Raw genomic sequence first — 27,248 nt, 5'->3', positions numbered from 1 at the left:
AGTCCCTGGATCCAACTTTATTAAATGACAGTAGAGAGCCATCCCCAAATATTTAACAACCCCAAAACACTCCTTCACAATTTCCAGAATGCCTCCCATGGGGGAGTACTTCCTTTCCTAAGAACCACTGAACTAATTCATCTTCAGTTTCTCCCAAACCACACTAGTATTATGGGGATTTGGAAAATAGATGGAATAGGGACTGAATCCTAACCCAGGCCCTTCTAATACTCTAGAATTCTCAGATACCTCCCTTCCCAGCTAGTCCCATCTAAATAGGAATCCTGATCTCATGGATGTTAATTCTGTCTGTGGGCCTGCATATTACCCCGCTCCTTCCCCGAGACACTTGTACCGTTAATTTTTCAACTGTTCATTCAACCCATGTGATTGAGCAAATGTCATGTCAAACAGCAGGGATTCAAAGTTTCTTAACTCCTGCCCTCAAAGAATTTCCAGTACAGTCTGATAAGCAGTACAACAGAGATAAATGAAGTACAGAGGAATACGGAGAGAAAGGATGCTTAGTCTCCAATGTAGAAGGTCAGAGGGAGGTTCTGCAAAAAAAATTAGTAATAGTTACTGCTGTTACAATTCCCAAGAATGTTGAAGAAAAGCCTTTATACAGTAAAGTCAAATAGAAATAGAAATAATTGCTTGCACATTTAAAGAAAAAAAATTTACTCCTTTTGTTAGTTTTATCCTCAGTGGAAAGAAAAATGGATAGCAGTCCCTTCATTTAAAAACATGGTTTTTTAGAACACCTGTAAATACAGGTTTATTGAATACCTATAAAATATCATATAATTCTAAAGTCAGTATTTTTATTATTTTTTTCCCAAACTAGGCTTTAGATTAGAAAAATCTATACAAATATTTCCTTTTCAAGAGTTCTTAACAATCCACAGATGCTTCCTGGGTTTTCCTCACTTTCTTTATAAAAAGGAGATATATATATATATATATACATACATATATACATATATATATGTATAATAGCTACAGTTCAGAGCATGGGTACCCAAAAGCACTACCTAGGTGCTTCCCTGGTGGCACAGTGGTTAAGAATCCACCTACCAATGCAGGGAACACGGGTTCAAGCCCTGGTCCGGGAAGATCCCACATGCCGCAGAGCAACTAAGCCCACGTGCCACACAACTACTGAAGCCCTCGTGCCTAGAGCCCATGCTCTTCAACAAGAGAAGCCACTGCAATGAGAAGCCCGCACACCGCAACGAAGAGTAGTCCCCACTTGTTGCAACCAGAGAAAAGCCTGCGCACAGTAACGAAGACCCAACACAGCCAAAAATAAATTAATTAATTAAATAAAATAAAGTTATAAAAAAAATTTTTTTTCAGAAACACTATTTATCTGAAGGCATGATTTCACCACTTCTTTTGACTGTCTACTCAGTTTTAAAACAAAGTGAGAGGGCAAACAAAAAGCTCAGTGGTGGTAACTTGCTGTTCAAAAAATAGAATTAATTCTTTAAATAGAAATGTTTCTGCAAATTCTTTTGCTATTTTGCAAATAATATCATAACTGTAACATGAAACTGAGAAGTTGCTTTTCATACTTGGAAAGTACAAAAGCATATTCCATTGTCACGGTCAATCTAGTTGGTTTAGATTGTTTACTGCCTTGAATGCCAAAATATCCTTGCTTTTTCATCTGTGAACTACATTTTTCTTAATTTCTCAGAAACCAAATTTTGTCATTTTAAATTGTGAAGTCTAACTGAAAATAAGAATTCAGATACTTAGAAAGTGTAATTTGGAGTGAGAAACTCATTTTAGCTTATATTGGTGTACTTCCTACTGGATAGTCTCCATTTTGGATGCTTCATAAATAATAGATAACAATGATAAAAGTAACATTTACTAAGTATTTCCTATGTGCCAAAAAATGCTCCATACGTTACCTCTTTTAGTCTTTAAAATAAGCATATGAAATATGTAATATTGTCCCCATTTTCCTGAGAAAACTGAGGTTTGGAGACACTAAATACCTTACTCATTAAGGCAGAGCTGGCATTCAAATGCAAATCTGGTTGAACCTTGCATTCCATATTATAGACATCATGGTATCAGAATGGAAAGACCAACTCACTGATGTTCCTTTCATTCACACTTCTGGCTGAAATTGGGTTCCTGCTTCCATGTCCAGAAAATGCAAAAGCCTCCTTACCCTTAAAGTTTCATCATTCCATGACTGTAATCCCCACAGGCTCTGCACAGTAGAGAGGTTTCACTCAAATATCTCTTAAGAACCTTTTAGAAGCAACAAGTGGGAGGAAAAAAAAAAAAAGGTCCCCAGAGGGTAGTATAAACTCATGTAACCAGTGATAGATCTTTCATGAGCTGGATGTCAAAATGTCATAAAACCAAAAATTAAATACTGCACAATGACTCATGTTTTACAATTGTCGTAGCTGGTTTCATATGCCATCATCTCCCAACAACTATAATTTTTTTTCTGTTTCTGGGACATGGGTAACTATTTAAAGAACCTGAAAACAGCATTTGGCTGAACCCATAATGTATAGACTCAACTGTGAGAATGGGCCGTGGGCCATGCTCACAGACTGTCAGAACTAAGAAAGAAACTTGGAGATAAAGTTGAGTTTCATCAATTTCATCAGTTTTCAAAGGAGAGAATCAGGGTGGTCACATGGATAGTTAGGGACTTCACCCAAATGAAGACTGGCTTCCAGTGGAGACAATGTTCCATTACCACTGTTCCATGCTACCAAGTCCAAGTCTCAATAATGCCTAAGAGATCATATTCACACTCTTGGGTTGAGTTTTAAGTTCACTTTCTTTATTGTTATGCTCTGTACATTGTTAAACATACAGCCACCTGAGGCTATAAGTATTGTTTTGGATCCTCCTTCCTATGAGTTTCTCCTGATAAGTGCTGATCACCTGTTTCTCCATTATTTTCCCTGCTATTCCACACCTGTTGGGCTCCACAGCCTCTGGCTTTACAAATTTACTTTGGCATTTATCTTCTTCCCCTCTCAAATTTCAACGTGAAGCCTTTTATGTGCTTTTATTTGGAATGACAAGAAGGAAAGTGAAGGCTGATAGAGGCCAGGGGAAAGGTTAAGACCAAAGAACAGTGTCATAATTCAGGCAGGCTCAAACAAGGGACAAGAAAACAGAGCAAGAGGAGTAATCCATAGCCAGAAGAGTATGGCAAACTCACCTTCCATTCGGATGAGTGCCTGAATTCATTGGGTGGTAGGGAAGTTGGGGCATGGCGGCAGCAGAGTCCAGGTAGGGGTCACTTTCGGTGCAAGGCTAAGGTGAGGTGGGTGAGGGGACTGGGTCAGGGCTGTGAGTTACCATTCTCTGGGGACAGACGCCATCACCTGCCCAAGTAAACGTGAGACAGTTTTCAGCCAGGGATGGTAAAGAGAGAGCTAGCAAAAGAGCTAGGTCAGAACTGGGCAGGTTGTCAGAGAACCATCAGAGTATGTAAGGGTTCAGGACTAAGGGCCAGTGCCAGCAGGACCTGATGCAACGAGACAGCGACAGGTAGAAACCCAGCCATGTGGAGGGGACCAACAATGCAGATCCTAAGGAAAGGCTGCAGCTCAGTGCCTCATGGGGCTAGCACTGGTTTCGTGGCTTTTGGCAGCAAAATTTGTCTTCTCTTCTACTGCTTGACAGATTGGAGTCTCCTACTTTAGTCTCTACTGTGTCAGAAAATGAGTGAGACCTCAGTTCCCAAAGCTGAGCTAGAGAAAACTGAAGCTGACCTAGGCCATGTGTAGCATGCAGAATGACGTCAGAGGAGACAAAGAAATTGATGGTAAAGGGAAACATGAGAGCAGAACTAATATTGCAGTACGAACTACGGAAGCAGACTTGCTGTCCATTAAAAAACATCTTTGAAACTGTGGCAAAGCCTGCTCTGGGAAGTTTCCTTCTCCATGAAACAGGCACCGAAGACTAGCTTCCTGGACTCTGACCAGCTCAGGACCCACACACTCCAAGGCTGTAAAATGTAACTCCCTGTGATTCACTTTGGAATTACTCCCTGGAGTATCCAGCAGAGCCTGACACCCTGAGAGGAATATTCCCATGAAGTTTTGGAGTTACCGCCTCCATCTACATAAATCTAAGTCCCTAGTCTTAAGCACCCTACAATGCTTGGAGAGCAGCAGGCTTCTTACTACATGTGCTGCGGTTCACAAGCAAAGACAGCTTTTAAGTAGTGAAAGCCATTTTACGCCAGGATCATCTTCACTATACTTCCTCATATTACAAAGAAAGATTATAACTTTCCTAAGGAAAAGACATTAAAATAAATATAAAATTAAAGGTGTGTTTTTAAAGCTCTCTCTCTTTTTGTTGGTAGGCACAAATATAAAAGGCAATTTGCTGTAGTGAAGGAAAAAGATACCACTAAGAATCACATTTTTTTTTTTTAGAACTTTAACAAATTCTGAAATTCTTATCTTGTACTTATTCAAATATAGGGCAGGTTTCTACACATGCTCAGAAGGTTACATTTATAGTTTCTGAGAGAACAGAAACATTTTAGGATGCTGGTTTTACAAACCAGTTGACAATAAACATCATAAGCCTTGTAACTAAAAAAGATCAACATGTGATCTGGATTTTTTTTTTTTTTCAATCTTTCCTGGCTGTTTTGTGCAGGCCCTGTCTGGGAGGGTTATCAGTAAGGTTCTTGTGAGGAGAACGGAAACAATTCTAGGTTTTTCAAAGAGAGGAAATTTAATTGAGGGGATTGGATACACAGATGATATATGAGGTAAGAGAGAAAACCAGGGGTGATGAGGTAACTCAGAAATGAGTAACTGAGTATTTCCATTTCTCTGTTTTTGCATATCAAACTTCAGTAGCTCAAAACAATGTTTTTTTTTAATCATTATCTTTCACAGTTCTAGGACCTGGGGGCGGGGGGCACTCAGTTAGGTGGCTCTCACTTGGATTCCTTCATGCAGTTATAGTCAGATGGTGGTGGAGGTTAGAGGCATCTTGAAATCTTACTTGCTCATACATGTGATAGTTGATGCTGGCTGTTGGCTGGGACCTCAGCAAGGGCTGTTGGCTAGAACACCCACATAGAGCTTCTCCATGTGGCCTGGCCTTCCTTACAACATAACAGTCTCAAACTTCTTACTGATGGCTCAGACTTCAATGGCAAGTAATCCAAGAGAAAGGTTAGAAAATCCATCCCCTTATGACTGACACTCAAACATCACTTAGTGTCACTTCTGCCATATTCTGTTGGTTGATTAGTCAGTAAGTTTGGTCTAGGTATAAGGGAAGAAGACATAGGCCCCATCTCTTAGTGGGAGGAATGTCAGAGAATCTGTGAACATGTTTAAAAACCACCAGACAGAGAAAGGAGCTACCATCCCTCTGTCGGGGAGAACAGAAAGAGTTAATATTACAAGGATCAAGGCTGTGGAGTCAGAGCCATAAAGACCAGTGCTGCAGGTATGTGCTGGAATCACAAAGAGAGATGGAAGGGGAATCTAGGTCTTGCCATTCCAGGCCCAGTGATCCCACAGAAACAGTCCTAATTATTCCATCATACATATTGGCTCTTGTTGCCTGCATCTTATATAACTATGGCTGATTTGACAAAGTACTGACTGGTACACTAGTACATTGATGAGTAGGTTACTGATTTTTGTTATGACAGTATTTTTCCATAAACAGCTCTAAGAAAACAGGCTATCTGCTTTGTAGAAACAAAATCTTTAGGAGTTTGATATACGGCAGCCTCTTTGATAAGTCAGGATCATCAGAAAAAGCAATTGTGCCAAATTAAAATAAACTAAGAGACATAATAACCAAATGCAATGTGTGGTCTTGACTTAGATAAATCAACTGTAAAGGACATTTTTTAGCCAGTTGTGGAAATTTGAATATGATCTGGGTATTAGATGAGATAAAAATTTACTGAACAGGAAAGACGAGGATCATTGACTAAGAAAAGCAGCTTATGAAACAGGATGTACAATATTAATATGTACTAAGGTATTAATGGTGATGATCCGTAAGGGAGTGGGAATGTAATGTTTGTTTTTATTTTATTTTGCTCGTTTTGTGTTCTAATTTTCTATAATGCATCTGCATTATTTCTGTAACTATAAAAAAGTTATTCTACAAAAAACCTTTAAAAAAATTATGACATACTGGCGGGCTCACAATCACATAGAAACTGTCTCTCAGATTTACAATTTCAGAAATGCAATGTCAGACTGAGAAACAAATTTATTTTCATGGACCCTGAATCCAGACAGAAGCCAGAGATTGAGATATGACCCCTTATGGGAATCAACATACTTTCTCTTGGATTTAAAAAGATATTAGTGATTCTGAACAAAGCGCTAAGGAAAAGGAAATTAAAGAGTCTCCTTCTAAATTAATTTCCTCTCTCTTATCTCAGCACATGAAAATATCCAAGTCTCTCCATCTTAAACTAAACACAATGCTCCCCATGGTTCTATCCATGATATTCTTCTTTTTATTTTTATTTTATATATTTCTACAAAGCAGACCATCATCTATAGTGATGACTCCCAAATATATTTCTTCATTCCTGATTGCTCCCCTAAGAATAGATAAATATTTCCATTGGAATTCCCATGGGACCCTAGAATTCAACATATCATTAAATTTAATCATTTCTCTTATTGCAAAACATATTATTAATTCTACATTTCTAACCCTTATTAATGACAGTGATATCAAACATGATGGTCATCCCAAATTTACTCCATAATCCTACCAGCCATACATATGACTAGTCATTCACAGATGCCCTGATAATCTATCTATGCAGAAAATCTATGTAGCTACTAAGACTAACAAGTGAGTTTTCAAGGTTTCAGGATAAAAGATCAATGTTTGAAAATCAACTGTATTTCTATTAGCAACCACTGGAAATTGCAATTAAAATATATTTTTATAATAGGGTAAAAATATGAACTACTTAAGGATAAATCTGTTAAAATATGGACACTGAAAACTACAAAATATTGAAAAGAGAAATTAAGAAGATCTAACTAGATGGGGAAAAACGTCATGTCTGTGGATCAGAAGACTTAATTAAGGTGGCATCATTCTAAAATGGATGTATAGATTCAAATAATTGCTATCAAAATCCCAGAAGTTCTTTTGTAGAAGTTGACAATTATAAAATTCACTTGGAAATGCAAAGGAACTAAAATAGCCAAAATAACTTTGAAAAAGAACAAATTTCTTCTGCCTTACTTAAAAATTTAGCATAAAACTATAGTAATCTAGATACAAATATTGGCTCCAAAACAGGTAGATTGATCTATGGAATAGAATAGATAGTACAGAAATATACCAATAGATATATAGTTAATTGATTTTCCACAAAGCTTCAAACACAATTCAGTGGACAGTCTTTTTAACAAACAGATATTCATATACATATATACATATATATATATATATATATATATATATACTTCAATTGAATTTTGCACCATATACAAATATTAACTCAGAAATGGATTACAGATATAAATGTAAATATAAATATACATGTATATAATATAATGTAAATATATAATGTAAAATATAATGCTTATAAAATTTATAAAGCAAAGCATAAGAAAAAACTTCTGTGCTTTATGTTAGGTCAAGATTTCTTAGATATCAAAAGCACAATACATAAAATAGATATTAATAATTTGGGCTTCAACAAAATGAAAAACTTCTGTTCTCCATTAAAAGAAAAAAAAGGCCAAACCACAGACTGGGAGAAAATATTTGAAAATCTCATATCTGATAAAGGACTTTTATCCGAATACAAAGAGAACTATTAGAACATAACAGGTAAAAAACAATTAAAAATAGTAAATGGGGCTTCCCTGGTGGTGCAGTCTGCCTGTTTTGGAGCCAATATTTGTATCTAGATTACTATAGTTTTATGCTAAATTTTTAAGTAAGGCAGAAGAAATTTGTTCTTTTTCAAAGTTATTTTGGCTATTTTAGTTCCTTTGCATTTCCAAGTGAATTTTATAATTGTCAACTTCTACAAAAGAACTTCTGGGATTTTGATAGCAATTATTTGAATCTATACATCCATTTTAGAATGATGCCACCTTAATTAAGTCTTCTGATCCACAGGGTTGAGAGTCCGCCTGCCGATGCAGGGGACACGGGTTCGTGCCCCGGTCTGGGAAGATCCCACATGCCGCGGAGCGGCTGGGCCCATGAGTCGTGGCGCTGAGCCTGCTCGTCCGGAGCCTGTGCTCCGCAACGGGAGAGGCCCGCGTACCACAAAAAAAAAACAAAAAACAAAAGAGTAAATGATTTGAACATTTTGCCAAAAAAGGTTTACTAACGGCAGATAAGCACATGAACGATGCTCAGCATTATCCATCATTAAGGAAATGCAAACAAAAACCATAATGTGATACTACCACACCCACTAGAATGGCTAAACTAAAAAGACTGGTCATACCAAGCACTGGGGGGCTATGAGAATACATGCCACTGATGGGAATGTAAACTGACACTATTCTGAAAAGCCATTTGATAGTTTCTTAAGTTAAACATACACTTACTAGATAACCCAGCCATTCCAATCCTGGGTATTTACCCAAAAGAAATAAAAGTATATGTACATAAAAATACTTATAGATGGATGTTTACAGCAGCTTTATTTGTAATAGCCAAAAACTGGAAATAATCCAAAAGTCCATCACTAGGTCCACGGATATAAAAACTGTGGTTCATCTATCTAGACAATGGAAAACCACTCGGCAGTAGCAAAAGAATGAACTACCGAGACATCAACAACTTGGAATGAATTTCAAAATGATTATGCTGCCACCTCTTTTTTTTTTTAGTAAACATATATAAACCTAACGGAATAAATAATGATTTAATATTCTTATAATCTGCACACATTTATGCATTGTGATTATCTACTTGTCATCTTGTTGGAGGAGGTCATCAAGAGAACATGACTGTCAGCTAACCCATGAGCTAGACCCAGGCAACTGGAGGCTCCTCACTCCCTCCCCTGCTGGAGTCATTTCAAATACAGCCTTGAGACAGTAATATGTTGTTGAGACCATCTGGATGGTATACTTGACTGAACCCAGTTAAAACCTCTATATAAATCTTTAAGATTCTGGTGGGTGTGTATGGAGATCTACTCAACTTGGGGCTGCCCAAGACAAGTTTCATATGTAAGTTCCCTTGCTTATTAAAACTGCCACCTGCCTTGGAGAAATGTCTATGCAGGTCTTCTGCCCATTTTTTGATTAGGTTTTTGGGTTTTTTGATATTAAGCTATATGAGCTGTTTGTATATTTTGAAAATTAATCCCTTGTCTGTAGCATTGTTTGCAAATATTTTCTCCCAGTCCGTAGGTTGTCTTTTCACTTTATGATTTTCTTTGCTGTGCAGAAGCTTTTAAGTTTAATTAGGTCCCATTTGTTTATTTTTGCTTTTATTTCCATTGCTCTAGGAAATGGATCCAAAAATATATTGCTGTAATTTATGTCAGAGACTGTTCTATGTTTTCCTCTATAGCTAGTCTTACATTTAGGTCTTTAATCCATTTTGAGCTTATTTTTGTATATGGTGTTAGAGAAGGTTCTAATTTCATTCTTTTGCATGTAGCTGTTCAGTTTTCCCAGCACCACTCATTAAAGAGACTGCCTTTCTCCACTGTATATTCTTGCCTCCTTTGTTGCAGATTAATTGCCCATAAGTATGTGGGTTTACTTCTGGGCTTTCTATTTTGTTCCATTGATCTGTGTCTGTTTTTGTGCCAGTGCCATATTGGGTTTTTTTAGAGCAAAATGATGTATCATTTTATTCTCATTAGATTGGCAAAAATTAAGAAGTCCATATTTTTTTGATTACTGTAGCTTTGTAGTATAGTCTGAAGTCAGGGAGCCTGATTCCTCCAGCTCCACTTTTCTTTCTCAAGACTGTTTTGGCTATTCAGGGTCTTTTGTGTTTCCATACAAATTAAAAGAAAATTTTTTTCTAGGCATGGAAGCAACGACAGATGAATGAATAAAGAAGACGTGGTATATATACACAATGGAATATTACTCAGCCTTAAAAAAACTAAATAATGCCATTAGCAGCAACATGGATGGACCTAGATGGATGGATCATACTAGGTGAAGTAAGTCACACAAATAGACAAATAGCATATGATATCACTTATATGTGGAATCTAAAAAAAATGATACCAATGAACTTATTTACAAAATAGAAATAGACCCATAGACATAGAAAACAAAATTTTTGTTACCAAAGGGGACAGCAAGGGCAGGGAGAGAGATAAATTAGGAGTTTGGGACTAACATATACATACTACTATACATAAAATAGGTAAACAACAAGGATCTACTGTATAGCACAGGGAACTATACTCAATATCTTATAATAACCTATAATGGAAAAGAATCTGAAAAAGAATATTCGTGTATGTGTGTGTGTAACTGAATCACTTTGCCATACACCTGAAACCAACACAACACTGTAAGTTAACTAAACTTCAATTTAAAAAATAAATATATATGCTAATTAAAAACAAAAGCAAAAAATTGCCACCTGCCAGTCTGGAGTAGCCTGCCCCTTTCTTCAGTCTCTCCTTGCCCTCCGGGGCTGGGGGTGGAGGCAGTTTCACATTTCACCAGGGAAGCTCCTGTGGTTTTGAAACAACGCATCTAAATTTAAGTCCTAAATTTAACTGAACAGGGGACCCCACCTGCCCCAATTTCAGTAATAACTAAGCTAAACGTTTTTACATTCCAAAGCAGAACATTGCAATTCTCATTGTTTGCCATTATGAATTAATTTTAATAGATAAAACCCTTTTAGGGTTTCTTTATAATAAATAGTATTTATTGGTGAGTTAGGACATTCAAATACGTGAGCACAGCCTGTGATATGTGTTTTGGTGAACAGCAGACTCTAGCCCTGGGTTTGAGCTTCACCCAGCTCAGCAACTTTCAAGTTTCCAAAGTTTTTCACATACAGAATTTTGGTCCTCACAAAAATCCTGTATGTATGAAGGTGAATGAGGCATTAATACAGTGCTTGGCACATGGTAAACATTCCACAAATAATAGCTACTAGTAGCTATTTTTATACAAATACTTAACTTTTCAAAAGATTTTTGAGTCCTAGTTCAAATTAACACCAAGAGTTCTTGGTTTCTTTCTTGGCCTTATAGCAAAATCATCCTCATATTGTCCTGTAGATAATAATTTCCTACTTAGACATAAACCTTTATTGACTGCACTGAAGTGGTCATTTTCAGCAGTATGTAAACTCTCCCAAGGGGTTGAGATATAATCTTGATTTTCCTGTGTGATAGGGAAAGTTAAAATGCCTTCTCATTTCTGAAATTGCCAGATTCTTACTAAGTATGAACACTAGTAGAAAAAATACACAGAAAATATTCAGAAATGTGCGGACTCCAGAAGGACAAAATTAAAAAAAAAAAAACAACCCTTTTTAGTTATAACTGTTAGAGGTTTACACATTAATAAAAATGTTTTCCCCTGTATTTAGACTTGCTACAAAACACTATAGGCTTGGGGTATAAGACTTGGTTATGGATAGAAAGAGAGAAGACTGAACGTGTGTTCTCCTGGAGGAGGAATTAGTGATATGGCTACTTTATACTTTCTCTAGGGCAGACACCACTGAATTATATGCACCAGTAGATCTATTTACAAGCCTATTTTTTATATCAACTTGGAAGCAGGCCCCATTTCACATGAAAATCTAAATGTCAAAAGTCTAGGTAATTTTCATTCTCGACACTCCTCTAAAGTTGATTATCTTTTTTATTATAATACCACAGAGGACACTTTAGGTCAGAAATGAAGCAATATACCCACATACAGTTTATGAAATGACACTAACCTTCTATTTACTGCCTTTACTGCCTCATGTTTTTTTGGTAAAGAATGCTTCCAAAGGTTCCATTTCTAATCAAAATTTTTCATATCACTACTAAGAGGCTAAATATCTTTTTTTAATTCATTGATTTATAACAGCATAGAATTTTCTTATAGCTGGTTCAGTCATGCTGAGATTTGTGGCCAAAGTTTCCGCCATCTGGAAAGGTGTTGATCGGGCCCTGAGTGTATGCAACAGTTTACATAATGTCATTATGTTCAATTTTCTTAATTTTTACTTTATCAGTTCAATATTCTTTATATGTTTTTTTAAATTCTTATAATTTGTATTTGTTTGCTAAGGCTGCCATAACAACCAAAGTACTACAACCTGTGTGGCACAAACAACAGATAGTTTTTGTAGGCTTTTTTTTGTGGTTTTTGGCCATGCCACGTGGCTTGTGGGATCTTAGTTCCCTGACTAGGGATCGAACCCATGGCCCCTGCCGTGGAAGCATGGAGTCCTAACCACTGGACCACCAGGGAATTCCCACAACAGATAGTTTCGGTCTCATAGTTCTGGAGGCTAGAAGTCTGAGATCAAGGTGTCAGCAGAGTTTATTCTTTCTAGGGGCTTGTCAAGGAGCATCTGTTCCATGCCTCTCCTCTAGCTTCTGGTGGTTTGCAGTAATTTTTGGCATTCCTTGACTTGTATAAGCAGCACCCCAATCTTTGCCTTCATTGTCACATGATGTTCTCCCTGTGGGGGTATCTGTGCCCATACTTCCCCTTTTTATAAGGATACCAGTCACATTAGATTAGGGCCCACCCTAATGACTTCATCTTATCTAATTACATCTGTAATGACCTATTTCCAAATAAGGTCACATTCTCAGCTACTGGGGTCAGGACATATGAATTTTGGGGAGACACAATTAACCCCCTAGCAGACATATATATATACCTTGCTACATACGAAAGTTTTTAGCATTTCATTAGTATACTTACATTTGCTTTCTTCATGTCTGTTTTCATAAGATGAAAACAAGTTTCTTAAAACCATCAACAATATGGAACAATATAATAGTTAGATAGAAATACTAAGGTTAAATCACTTCAACCAATGGTTCAATTACAGACCCTCTAGTTTATGCTCAGCCACCCTTACCTAGCATCTTTTGGTTTTTGGTTGCTGTTTTCTAACAGTAGACATACATGGATAGACACTGCCTCCTGATAAATTTTATAAAAATGAAATAACATGTACAGCCTCTAGCTCTGTGTACAGCTCGCTGGTTTTGGTTATCAAGTTTTAAACAATAACAGCTCTGTGATATGCAGCAAGTGGGACCACTTAAGCCTGTTTCACAAGTATTGACAAGCAGGGTAGCAAATAGGTTTCATTTCTCTCTTAGTGCCAACTCTAGTCAATTGGTAAATTGAATGACTAACCAGCTTAATTGAAGATTCTAATGCCCAGGAAATAGCAGGTTACGGTAGATTCTTAATGTTTGCTATTAGCTGGGATATAAGAGGTAGTTTAGTCATCACATGACCCATCACCCTGGCTCTAAGTCACGATAAAGCACCCAAGATAATCCAAGTCCCCCAAAGACAACTGTAACCTAGATTGAGGTGTTACAATTATTCTGTCCCTCAGATCCTGCTTCCCCCTGATTTCTTGTTTATGAATTATCTTCCTGCCCCCATACTATCTAATGTCCTACTAATACTAACAATCTCTGTCCCCACTTGGTTGGCTCTTGAAAATCAGCATTGTTTGAAAATCATTCTTTGGTTTGTCTCTCTCGACTTTTGCACCAACTATCTTCCAGGTGCTATAGTCTGGAAGTAAATTAGGTTCTGTGAGTCAAAGCCCTTTTCTTAAGATTCCAAAGGCAGAAATACAGTGAGCTCCATATTCCTGAAACTCTCAGCTGTAGCCGCTGTCAAGAAAAGTCATGGAAATATAAGATCGTTCTTCCTACACCAGCATTCCAGTGTCCATTCTTTGGTTCCATGAATTGAGAGGCGGGTTTGGTGAGAGCGGGGGCTTCTTGCTTCCAGCAAGGCTGCATTAGAGGCCTCAGACTCAGTGGCTTGCCTAGTGGGACAGTGATGCAGTCTTCCTAAAGATGTTTCTGGAAACCCAACCTAGCACGCTTCCTTAAGCCTAATTATATTTAAAGCACCAATTTTGGGGAAGTAAACTTCTTTCTGCCTCAGACACATAGAGGGTTATTCATAATTAACAGTAGATTTAAATGAATATGAGGGATGGGGCAGAGTCATGAAAAGTTTATGGCAATTTCAAACTGAGCATTAGGCATTAGACTTTGGACATCTTTATTATTTTCTTTGGATTAATTCCTTGTGGGATTTTTCATTGGATACTTTACACCAGATAAAATCCCAGCCACATGCAATCTCACCCCTCCTTTCTAGATTGTTTCTGACTTTCCAAATTCTCCCTAATTGCAGAGAAATTCACTCTCCTCATTTCCCAACCCAAACCTAGTTCTCAGGCCCATTTGGTATATCCAAACCGACCAGCATGCACAGCAACTCAAAATAATTTCTGTAACAGGAACCACTCTCTTATATGGCAGTGGTGCTTATACACAACTTTTTCATTCATTAGATAACAGTAGTTGATATGGAAGCCAATGGAACAAGAGCTGATATGTCACATGAGAAGTTTAAGGTGTGACCATATCGTGTTATCAGAGAATATCAAAGTTCCTCCATCACATGACATAACAATAGCATTATGTTCTTCCCAAAGCAGTACCACTGGGAGCAGAATGAAAAGCCAAGTCAGTATCCAACAGCCTGTTTGCTCTCTCTCCCTCTCATCTCCAGCCCTCAGCTATGGAAATCGATCCTGCCTGGGCACTTCCAATATGAATATACAAGTCTTTTTTCAATCCAATGTTGTTTTTCCCAGTGGTTATTTCAACGGTTATGTTTCTTTCTATCTGTTCCTTTTTCGCCATTCTAGAATCTCTATTCTCCATATTTCAGAACTCCTGATGCTGCCTCCAAATCTTGCAGCTTCTTCCCCATGATTTCATTCTCTTTGTATTTTTGCTGTTTTACAATGTGTCTTCTACTTGACCCTCCAGGGTGGTCTCTATAGTGACTAATCTTTCCTCAATTCATACACTCAGTTTTTGGGGGGTTTTTTTGCAGTATGCGGGCCTCTCACTGCTGTGGCCTCTCCCATTGCGGAGCATAGGCTCCGGACGCGCAGGCTCAGCGGCCATGGCTCACGGGCCCAGCCGCTCCACGGCATGTGGGATCTTCCTGGACCGGGGCACGAACCCGTGTCCCCTGCATCGGCAGGCGGACTCTCAACCACTGCGCCACCAGGGAAGCCCCATACACTCAGTTTTTAAATTTAAAAATTATCAGATTTTTAAGTTTCAGAAAGTCTTATAAAGCTATAATAGAATCTCTTCGAGCCTTCTTTTAAAACATTTTGTTGTGGTTATTCTAATCATCATCTGTCTCCTCTAACAGTTTTATTACTATACTAGAAGTTTTCCTATTCTTTTTATCCATTCTGTCTCTCTTTCTCTCTCTCTCTCTACCTCTCTCTCTCTCTCTCTCTCTCTCTCTCACTGTCTCTCTCTCTCTCTCTCTCCTTGTTCTATCTCAAAGACACTGCTGCTGGGTCCCCTTAGATTGTGATGATTTCCTTAGCATACCCATGAGTTTATTTACATAACAAGCTACTAGGGTACCTGGGAGTGATGGAAACCCACAAGTGGTAGGAAGTACTGCTCATCACAGACAGGGACATGAAACTGGAAACTCTTCAGTTCTTTCTGCAAACGCAGGAAAAAGCTTGATTGCTGATCTCTGACATAAGGAGGATCAAGGCCTCTCCAAAGATTTGACAATGAGCAGGTCTTCCTATAATGACAATGAATGGAATGACAGGGCTCTTCCTCTGAGGGATCCACAGAACTCAGAGGTACAATCTTTCTTCAGGAACAAAAGAATTCAGAATTTCCTCCCAGGCCAACTGCCAGGCCCAGAATCAAGAACCATCCTAAACATCCAACCCCTGGAAAGGTCAGTGTTCCCACACACCCTTCAGTCTAAGCACCTGTTTCTCTATAGAGACAGAGTTGATAGTTGGATTAGAGTTGAGAGTGGATGTGTCAGGCCACCATATCATCAGAATTCTGATCACTCTGAGGCAGATGGAAGAGATGAAAACAAAGGAGACAGGTCAGATAGATGGAAACAGGGCTTCCCCGGTGGCACAGTGGTTGAGAGTCCGCCTGCCGATGCAGGGGACACGGGTTCGTGCCCCGGGTCTGGGAAGATCCCACATGCCGCGGAGGGGCTGGGCCCGTGAGCCATGGCCACTGAGCCTGCGTGTCCGGAGCCTGTGCTCCACAACGGGAGAGGCCACAGCAGTGAGAGGTCTGCGTACCGCAAAAAAAAAAAAAAAAAAAAAAAAAAAAAGATAGATGGAAACAGCCAATATTATTTGATTTATGCCTTATCACTCTCCACAAAAGATTTAATATGACTTAATGGCAGAGTATGAAATAAAACAGCAAAATGTAAATAGAGATTAAAAATAAGAACCAAGCAAAACATAACTTAGAAGAGGAGATCTAGACAAGGAAAAACAAAATAAGTAACTCTGACCTTGAGCTGGATTAATGGACAGATAAGCCAGGAGGTTGCTTGGGACACTGATGTCTAATGAATAATAAAACATCACTGGGAAAAAGTCACACAACGTAAATTGGTCCCACTCCCATTAAAGTAGACAGAATGAAATTAAAATTCAAAACACCCCTTACTGTACTACTTTATCTCTTTTTTTCCTTCCAGTTTTACTGAGATATAATTGACATACAGTGCTGTAAGGTATACAGCATAATAATTTGACTTACATACATCATGAAATTATTCCACAATAAGTTTAGCAAACATCCATCATCTCATATAGATACAAAATGAAAGAAAAAAAATTTTTTCTTGTGATGAGAACTCTTGGGATTTACTCTCTTAACAACTTTCATGTATAACACACAGCAATGTTAGTTATATTTATCATGCTATACGTTACATCCCTAGTACTTATTTATCTTAAAGCTGGAAGTTCATACCTTTTGACTGCTTATATCCAATTCCCCTTCCTCCAACCCCTCACCTCTGGTAACCACAAATACGATCTCTTTACTACTTTATCTTTTGAATATTTTCCCCCTACCCATATATAATTTTAGTGAGTTAGATGTCAGCAAAGTGAGCTAAGGTTCTAAAAACAACTAAAGCCAGACATAGGTCTGCTTATGAGGGTGAGTAGTTCAGTTTACTAAAGTAAAAAACTACTTCTAAGAAGTTGTCTTGGAATTCTATAGCATCTACAAGTTAAAAATATTATAACAGAAAAATGCAAAGATAAGAACTAGATAAATAGAAAATAGTTTGACAAATATTTTGGATAGTATTAATGCCTATCTCCTATATTGTGCTTTGAAGATACTGTATGTTTTACAAATTGAAGGTTTATGGCAACTCTGCACAGTCACAGATGATGGTTAGCATCTTTCAGCGATAAAGTATTTTTTAATTAAGGTATGTAATTGTCTTTTAGTCATAATGCTACTGTACACTTAGGAGGCTACCGTATAGCGTAAACATAACTTTTATATTCACCAGGAAACGAAAAAACTTATCTGACTGGCTTTATTGCAATATTCACTTCATTGTGGTGGTCTGGAACTGAACCTGCAATATTTCCATGGGATGTCTGTATATGATTCTGCCCGTCATAACTTCTTAGAAAAAAGTTTCTCCTCACCTCCACTGCATAAAAGTTTAAAATATATTTTTAAAATTTCTGTCTGAGAAAGATCAAGTTTTTAACTGCCTATCAAATTCTACATCTCAGTGTGGCCTTACATGTAGCCCATTCACTAATAAACCTTTTTTTTTTTTGCATTACGTGGGCCTCTCATTGCTGCAGCCTCTCCCGTTGCGGAGCACAGGCTCCGGACACGCAGGCTCAGCGGCCATGGCTCACGGGCCTAGCCACTCCACAGCATGTGAGATCTTCCTGGACTGGGGCATGAACCCATGTCCCCTGCATCGGCAGGCAGACTCCCAACCACTGCGCCACCAGGGAAGCCCCACTAATAACCCTTTTTAAAGCAGTTCTTCTAACCCAGTTTTACCTTTTTCCAGAAAAGAGAATCTTGACTATAATAATAATGTACGATCTACCTCATTCAAGTACCTCTCTATAAAAATACCTAGATTTTAAAATTCATATCATTTGAAGGAAAAAATGGCTTAATTGAGAACTACTAATCATATTCTTCGAAATGAAGAAACTGTACTTATTAAAATACAGTTAACTTGAACTTTCTCTAAATAATTCTACAATTTTACCCTGAATTGACATATACAACTTTCTCTAAATAAATCTACAATTTTATCCTGATATTAACGAAAAATTCCTTCTCAATAAGAAATTAATCTCCCTTACCCAGCCTGGCCAGGAGAACAGACTCTGTGTTGGTCTCGCCTGGATTTATCATCTTCCAAATTCTACTAGTAACCTTGTAATTTAAGCCTGTAATACATTTAACATATTATTCTGAGACTCTGCAAAAGCACAAGGTTCACTGAAATGAACAAAACTTTAATAACTGCTTTTGGTGGATGACAGCTTTCTCTAATATGCTTTGTATTAATGGTCATTTCTTTCTGCAAACTTAGCTCTAAGCTCTCTGTTTCTTTTTACCATCGTGATTATCCTTCTGTGTTTCTGTTCTCTGCTCTGGGTGGAGCCAAGAGCTCCTATGGTAAAAAGAGACATATCTCTATTGGGGTCCAAGCAGAAAACAACTAACCCAGAGGGCACAGAAAACCTGCAGTGTCACTACTTTTGTAACACATTTGAGGAGCTCCATTTGCTGCAATATCTCAAAGCTGTTATTGTTGAATAATTTAATACCCCAAATCACATGGGCTGCATACAGAGCTGCACACCACAAGCACTGTTTCATGTTTATAGAAGAATATTTAAAGTCTTTTCTCACAGCCTCCCTTATTTGATGGCTGACACAACCCTGGGAAACAGGTAAATAAGACATAATTATTACAATTTTATAACTGAGGAATATGAGAGTCTTAAATCTGTAAGTGATGGCAAAAATCATAGCCCCTAAAGTCAGATTCTAATTCCAGTGCATTCACTTGGTGTGAGCTCTTCATCCATTCATCTTAGTTTCCTCCAAACTCTTAAACCAGTTGTGAGGATTAAATGGGATCAGGGATGAAAAGCACTGGTATGCTAATGGCATTTTATTACTGGATGTCCAATAAATAGCATGAATCTCCCTTTTTCCCTTCCTCAGAGATCTGGGTCTGACCACTCAGCCAATAAATGGCAAAATTCAGAAGAGAATCCAACTTTCTGACTCCTGAGCAAGTAGAAAAATAGCAGCTCAGGGCCCACAAGTCCCTTGGAAAATTATGCTTTATGACTTGTCCATAATGTGAAAATTTCTCTCCAGATCCAAGTTTTGTGCAGCCTGTCACTTAATTTGGAAGCTCTTTAAGAATACAAAACTGAGAATACCAGATTAGGGTATAAAAGTGGTATTTATTTAGAAGGAGAAAGGAAGTCACAACAAATTATAAGTTTTAAAAAGCCTAAATTTCTCTTTCTGATTTTTGTTGTTAGTGTATAGGAATGCCAGAGATTTCTGTGCATTAATTTTGTATCCTGCAACCTTACCAAATTCATTGATTAGTTCTAGTAGTTTTCTGGTGGCATCTTTAGGATTTTCTATGTTTAGTATCATGTCATCTGCAAACAGTGACCGTTTTACTTCTTCTTTTCCAATTTTTTATTTCTTTTTCTTCTCTGATTGCCGTGGCTAGGACTTCCAAAACTAAGTTGAATACAAGTGGCAAGAGTGGACATACTTGTCTTGTTACTGATCTTAGTGGAAATGCTTTCAGTTTCTCACCACTAAGTATGATGTTTGCTGTGGGTTTGTCATATATGGCCTTTATTATGTTGAGGGAGGTTCCCTTTATGCCTATTTTCTGCATCTGTTGAGATGATCATATAGTTTTTATTCCTTAATTTGTTAATATGGTGTATCACATTGATTGATTTGCATATATTGAAGAACCCTTGCATCCCTGGGATAAATCCCCCAATACCATTTACCACTGCAACAAAAAGAATAAAATATCTAGGAATAAACCTACCTAAGGAGGCAAAAGACTTGTATTCAGAAAACTATAAAACACTGATAAAAGAAATCAAAGACGACATAAACAGATGGAGAAATATAACATGTTCTTGGATTGGAAGAATCAATATTGTTTAAATGACTATACTGCCCAAAGCAATCTACAGATTCAATGCAATCCCTATCAAACTACCAATGGCATTTTTCACAGAACTAGAACAAAAAATTTCACAATTTGTATGGAAACACAAAAGACCCCGAATAGTTGAAGCAATGTTGAGAAAGAAAAACAGAGCTGGAGGAATCAGGCTCCCTGACTTCAGACTGTACTACAAAGCTACAGTAATCAAGACAGTATGGTACTGGCACAAAAACAGAAAGATAGATCAATGGAACAGGATAGAAAGCCCAGAGATAAACCCACACACATATGGTCACCTAATTTATGACAAAGGAGGCTAGAACATACAATGGAGAAAAGACAGCCTCTTCATTAAGTGGTGCTGGGAAAACTGGACAGCTACATGTAAAAGAATGAAATTAGAACATTCCCTAACACCATACACAAAAATAAACTTAAAATGGATTAAAGACCTAAATGTAAGACCAGACACTATAAAGCTCTTAGAGGAAAACACAGGAAAAACACTCTTTGACATAAACCACAGCAAGATCTTTTTTCACTCACCTCCAAGAGTAATGGAAATAAAAACAAAAATAAACAAATGGGACCTAATGAAACTTCAAAGCTTTTGCACATCAAAGGAAACCATAAACAAGACAAAAAGACAGCCCTCAGAATGGGAGAAAATATTTGCAAATGAAACAATGGACAAAGGATTAATCTCCAAAATATACAAACAGCTCATGGAGCTCAATATCAAAAAAACAAACAATTCAATTAAAAAACGGGCAGAAGACCTAAATAGATATTTCACCAAAGAAGACATACAGATGGCCAAGAGGCACGTGAAAAGATGCTCAACATTGCTATTGTTAGAGAAATGCAAATCAAAACTACAGTGAGGTATCACCTCACACTGGTCAGAATGGCCATTATCAAAAAAATCTAGAAACAATAAATGCTGGAAAGGGTGTGCTGAAACAGGAACCCTCCTGTGCTGTTGGTGGGAATGTAAATTGATACAACCAACATGAAGAACAGTGTAGAGTTTACTTAAAAACCTGAAAATAGAACTACCATATGACCCAGCATTCCCACTACTAGGCATATACCCTGAGAAAACTATAATTCAAAAAGAGACATGTACCACAATGTTCATTGCAGCACTATTTCCAATAGCCAGGACATGGAACCAACCTAAATGTCCATCAACAGGTGAATGGATAAAGAAGATGTGGTACATACATACAATGGAATATTACTCAGCCATAAAAAGAAATGAAACTGAGTTATTTGTAGTGAAGTGGATGGATCTACAGTCTGTCATACAGAGTGAAGTAAGTCAGAAAGAGAAAAACAAATACCGCATTTTAACATATATATATGGAATCTAAAAAAAGAATAAAATGGTACTGATAAACATAGTGGCAGGGCAGGCATAAAGATGTAGACATAGAGAATGGACTTGAGGACACAGCTGGGGAAGGGGAAGCTGGGGCGAAGTGAGAATAGCATCGACATATATACACTACTGAATGTAGAATAGTTAGCTAGTGGGAAGAGCCGCATAGCACAGGGACATCAGCTCGGTGCTTTGTGACCACCTAGAGGGGTGGGATAGGGAGGGTGGGAGGGAGGCTCAAGAGGGAGGGGATATGGGGATGTATGTATGCATATGGCTGATTCACTTTGCTGTACAACAGAAACTAACACAGTATTGTGAAGCAATTATACTCCAATAAAGATCTATTTTTTAAAAAAAGCCTAAAAATGAAAACATTACAAAACCAAAAAGATAACACATCTATCAACTAACAAAAACACCTCTATAATACCTTTTTCCTCCATTTTTTGCATACTCTGACCACTTCTTCCTATAGTCATTTTGACACATTTTCCAATACAGAGTCTAGCAGAATATGTCATTGTTTTCTTCTAGCACAGTTGATTGCTTCATTTTATTGCAGACAATTTTACCTGCAGTTTGGTCTGAAACTGCCAACTTAGGCAAGATATATCAGATATTCTAAGGTGCCATCTGATGTGCTGGAGTACATAAAATATGCAACTTCAGTTGGCCCTACTGCTATAGATTTGTGTCCTATAAACACAGTAATTCTGATCAATTCTATTTCATGTATATCCCACACACACAAAAAAAAGATGGGAGTGTTACTGACTAGAAAGAACTTCTGCTTTAATTAGGTATCAATACGAACTGAATCCTCCATTTACAATTTTACATGTCTGATAGTTGAGAGAATTTTCCATGGACTAGTTTCTGGCTCCACACATTCCAAGCTTTGTTTCACTCCTTTTCCTACCAACGTACTTCTGGAGCTAGTTTATATCATGATACTGTGGCTTTAGGTGAGGATGCCAGATGAGCATATAGATAGGGAGCAGAGGTGTGTCTCTGTAAACTATGTGTACACTAGAACACCTATCAATAACTTAGGTATATACTAAAGTGACTGCAAACTACACAACTTATCTCATAAATCCCTTAGCCAGATCCCCAAAATGCATACAGTCCCTCCAAGGCCACATACCATGAGAGAAAGCATGTCAGAGGAAAATTTGGAGTAGAGAAAATAGTCTTAATTGATTGCTATTAAAATATTACATATTATTTCAAATTTACAAAACATATGACCATTAGAACCCACTGCTAGGGCCCCTCCTTGCAGGGCTTGAGATGGGGCTAGTGCAAGTGAGGGGCCCTGGGGCTTCAGCTTCAAAGGAAATCCAACTCTGCACAGATCCATCCCCAAAGCAATGCCAGGGAGCCAACTTAATCAGATGCCTCCATTTTTGTTTATAAGAGGCAAAATACTTCTAGGATTCTCAAGCAGTTTAAAAAGATAAGTTAACTCCTTACAAAGGCTACCTTTATGCCCCTTCTATTTTATTCTCTTGGACCAGTCTTGCTGCTTTGAAAAACCTGAGGAACATCTAGGCAAAGAAAAGCAAAGGATTCATAGCCGGAAAGAAAACATGTCTACGTATTGGTTGTTCACCCTATGACATTTTGACACCTGAGAACATTTTAGAACATTTTAGCTCTAACCCTAACTTTGATTTGCCCATGTTGTATTACCAATTCAGATTCACTTTAACCCTGAAAACACCAAGCTGAAAAGATTCTGTAGCACCTAGCCACAGATTGTTTCTATTCTGACTTGTTTTCATTTCACCATGGATCTCTGAGCAGTCACTGAGCTAATCCAATTTTCAGGCGCATTAATCTGGAATTTCAACTCCAAGGAGAGACGATGCAGCTCCCTGATGGGTTGGCAGGGCAGAAGCAATTGTGACAGCAACATCTTAAAACTTCTCCTGCTGCCTACAGATCAGTGTGCCTATTTCCCCCGACCTACTTGTGGAGGTCTCCTTAAATGCCCCGGGGAAGGCAGGGGAGGCTACAGTTTGTCTTTTTCCCATTGTTTGTCGTTAAACCTAGCAAGCCTAACCTTCAAGCATTGTGAAATGGACAATGCAGGTTTTTGGAATCCCCAGGTCTTCCATTCCAGTCTCTCCAGTTTGACCGTCAATTTCCTTTAGAATCCAGTTTTCTTTACTGTCCTTCTCCCTTCTAGTAACCTGTTTTTGAGGAAGATATGGGTGAAAAGAAAACAAGAACAAAATGCCCACACTAGGGTGCAAACGAGTACATTTTAGTGTTTCACTAACGGTGTTTATGGACACTGGCTGCATATTAAAATTACCAGGGACTTTTAAAAACAACTCCAATACCTGGGCCCTAATCCAGACTAATAAAATCAGGCACTCTGGGGGTCAGGTCCAAGCATGGGGAATTTTCTATTATCTCCCCAGGTGAATCTGTTTTGTCATTTTATTTTCATGGAGAAAGGAAACAGAAGGGAAAATCTGGAGCACCATTTGCAGAATTTCAGGCAACAGAAAGCAAGGGAGATATTTTAGGGAGCAGATGGCAGAGGGTTTTTTCAGCAGCCTTAAAATCCCTGAAGTAGTCAATTTACTTCTCCCATTCATAGACAGAGACTGCTCTAAAATTGCTTTCACCTACAGCAACCACATTAGAATTAAACAGACCAATCGAAGTGCCATTATTTTGTAATAATTCAGTACCAGGACATCTGTAAAAAGCTGCTTTCATACTTCGATTATGGATTTCATCCATTGTATTTTGTGCATGTCACAAACAGTGACAGCAGATGTCATTATAGGACAGAAGTTTTTTATTTCTCTGTTATTGTTGTTTATTAACAAGCACTGTGTGAGCACCCATTGTGGAGACCTGTCCTGGGAGCCATTAGTAAATAATGGCAGAGATAATCCCTCCTTAGCTATAAAATCCTATGATTCTGAGGCAAATCTCTTCTATGAATGCTGAACACTTTAGAAAGACCTCTTAGGAGACAAAATTTTGGAGGCATCAAAGAGCAAATTATTCCGCCAAATTGTTTCCTTTTTGATCTGCCTGAAATTCCTATCTCTTCTAGATGCATCAATGTAAGTTTCACGAACTTAATTTGGAAAAGGTGACGTTACACTGTAGCACCTACTACCCCCTTGGCATATATTGGTCACCAGATCACCTAGAACAAATTCCTCATGGTTTAGAGCCCTGAGTAGGAAAAGTCTATACTAGAAAAAGGGACCAGAACAGTACAGGCTGCTCTGAGATGGCATGAACACCGCAGGCTGGGAAAGGACATGGATGCCCAAAAGAAGAGCTGCAAGAGGATGGTCCCAGAAAGGGCAGGCGACAGGGTCAGAAGAACATGGATATCACTATCTCTGCCTACTTCCCAAGTGTTGCCTTGGCACGTTCAGGCTTTGTGTTTTCAGGACAACCTGTTGCTGTTTGGAACCTTTGTGGCTCTACGGCCTTCATGTTACTGACCATTCTCCACCGGTTTTCACCTGGCTTCTTGCAACCTGGCTCCCCCTGCTGCCTGCTCCTAGTTTCTAACTCTACCTTTCACTAGCTGCCGCCACCACTGCCTGACCCCAAATACAGGATAGGATGATGTCCCTTTAAAATGAAGTTGAAGAGTGAACCGCGGGTCATTGGGAAGCAGAAGAGAAGTAAGATACGTGGTGGTAATAGTAATAGCAATTGTATTACTAAGACACTGCATGTTTATTAGTGAATAGGTGTTTCAGCAGTGATCAGGGAATGCTCCCATTTCTAGGAATGTGTTCCCCCCTTTCTGCCTTCCTCTCAATGGGGGTATTCTTATACTATTCTCTGTCTAGAAAGAGAGTGTTCGGAGCACATGTGAAAAACTCACATAAACTCCAGTCTGAATGGAAAGATCTGGGTATGAGTGCTCTGCTAAATAGTGAGTGAGACCTGAGTCTAAATGAACACTATTAGTATTTTTATGTGGAAATTCTAAGGTTAACATAATCTGTAGAATTATGGGATACACACATATCTAAGGTATTTTTATGATGTTGCTTTTACATGCTACCTCCATTAAGAAAAATTAGCATTTGTTAGACCAACTTTCTTTATATCTTAAGACATCATTATAATCACATATTAAGAAAACATATTTATGTTCTGAAATATTCTCTACCCCAAAAGCATTAAATCATACTTGCTTTTCATTCACTACATGTAACCTGTATAAAATAAAGTTACTTGGAATGCATTGCAAAGTAGGCCAGGATTAGTGAAACAAGTCAAATTCAGAAGTTCCCAGTCAATGGTAAATGATGTTGAGAGAGTTATTTTAAATGAAAAATTGAACAATATGCCCCAGATAGTACGAAGGCTTTGTCAATGAAAAAAACTTAGTCAACAGTCAATCTAAGAAAGAAATAGAGAATTTTATTCGGGCTAACCTGAGGATTATAAAGCAGGACACAGTCTTTCAGGAACTACCGAGGACTATTTCCCCACTAGAAGTCAAAGCACTGTTATATAAGTTTTTGAGACAAAGGGTTATACATCAAAGTAACATAATGACAGTTTGCACAGTCCAACAAGGTGAGTAGTAGGTCATCATGACCCCTTACAGGATTGAGGAGGAATGTTATCTCCTAAGTAGTTATCTTGCTGGCACCAGGAGTTAATTGCTTTTTTTGGTGAGCAGGCATTCCTGTGTTTTCTAAGGGGATCTCGTTAAGGTACAATGTAGATGCACAATGCACACTAAAGAGGAGGAGACAGTGGCTCAAACAGCAGAGAAAATTTTATGTTAAATATTTCTTGTCCTGCCTTAAATATAATTTCATTTTGTCAGCTTAAATAAATAAATCTCAAATCAGTCGGACTCAAAGTACTGGCTCTAATGTTCAAACTTAATTATAAATACAAATGATTTTGTGACAATCCAATTGAGATTATAAGGTTGCTGTAGCTTTAAAAAAAATTACACTATAAAAAATCTTAGCTTTGTTTGCAGCAATACCTTGCTAAAATACAACAATAGCAATTAAACTAAAAAGAGTAACCTTTCAAGGGGAAAAATGGTATGAACTTTCTTTTTCAATGGTTATTTGAATTAGCCATGGATGGCACTGAAACAATAAGAATTTATAAGCAGACAGAAAAGATCATTTGAACTGAAAAATAATTCCTAGCATGTCATCCAAGTAAATACAGAACAGCAAAACCAAGTCCTGGATGTTTTAGTGGGTAGTCTACTTACATGGACTTACCCTAAGTACATTTAGATCATTAAGACCAATAAAGAGTCTCTATTGTGCCCCGTACAATGGGATTTGGCAAAAAAAATTTTTTTTAATAAACAGGATTAAGATGAGTTAGTGAAGGTGGCTTTTAATCAGGCATCAGATTTAGTTAAGAAGCAAGATTTGAAGAAACAGCAACAACAGTGATGGGCCTATCTCATTCATTTATTTATTCAATGAATGTTTTTTGAATACTTATTATGGGTCCAACACTATGATAAGTTCAGAGGATTTAGTGGTGTCCAAGATAGCTCTTACAGAGCTTACCCTCTAGAGAGCAGTCTTCGG

At 37.9% G+C, this 27,248-nt stretch overlaps 1 protein-coding gene across 4 annotated transcripts in view; it reads right to left on the bottom strand.

The window, feature by feature from the left end:
• Positions 1-27,248, bottom strand: part of GRXCR1 (glutaredoxin and cysteine rich domain containing 1) — a 335,749-nt gene that overhangs the window by 158,158 nt on the left and 150,343 nt on the right. For 3 of the 4 annotated variants that reach the window (XR_004350085.1, XR_004350087.1, XR_004350088.1), the window contains one exon: positions 15,647-15,818. The exons of the other annotated variant lie outside the window; for it this stretch is intronic. The gene's annotated coding sequence lies outside the window, so the exon portion shown is untranslated. The remainder of the gene's footprint in view (positions 1-15,646; positions 15,819-27,248) is intronic. 4 annotated transcript variants of the gene reach the window in all.

The sequence above is a fragment of the Phocoena sinus genome, chromosome 5 (genome assembly GCF_008692025.1).
Source record: "Phocoena sinus isolate mPhoSin1 chromosome 5, mPhoSin1.pri, whole genome shotgun sequence".
Taxonomy (NCBI): domain Eukaryota; kingdom Metazoa; phylum Chordata; class Mammalia; order Artiodactyla; family Phocoenidae; genus Phocoena; species Phocoena sinus.
The sequence above is the reverse complement of the archived record's forward strand: the minus strand, read 5'-3'. Positions and strand labels throughout refer to the sequence as shown.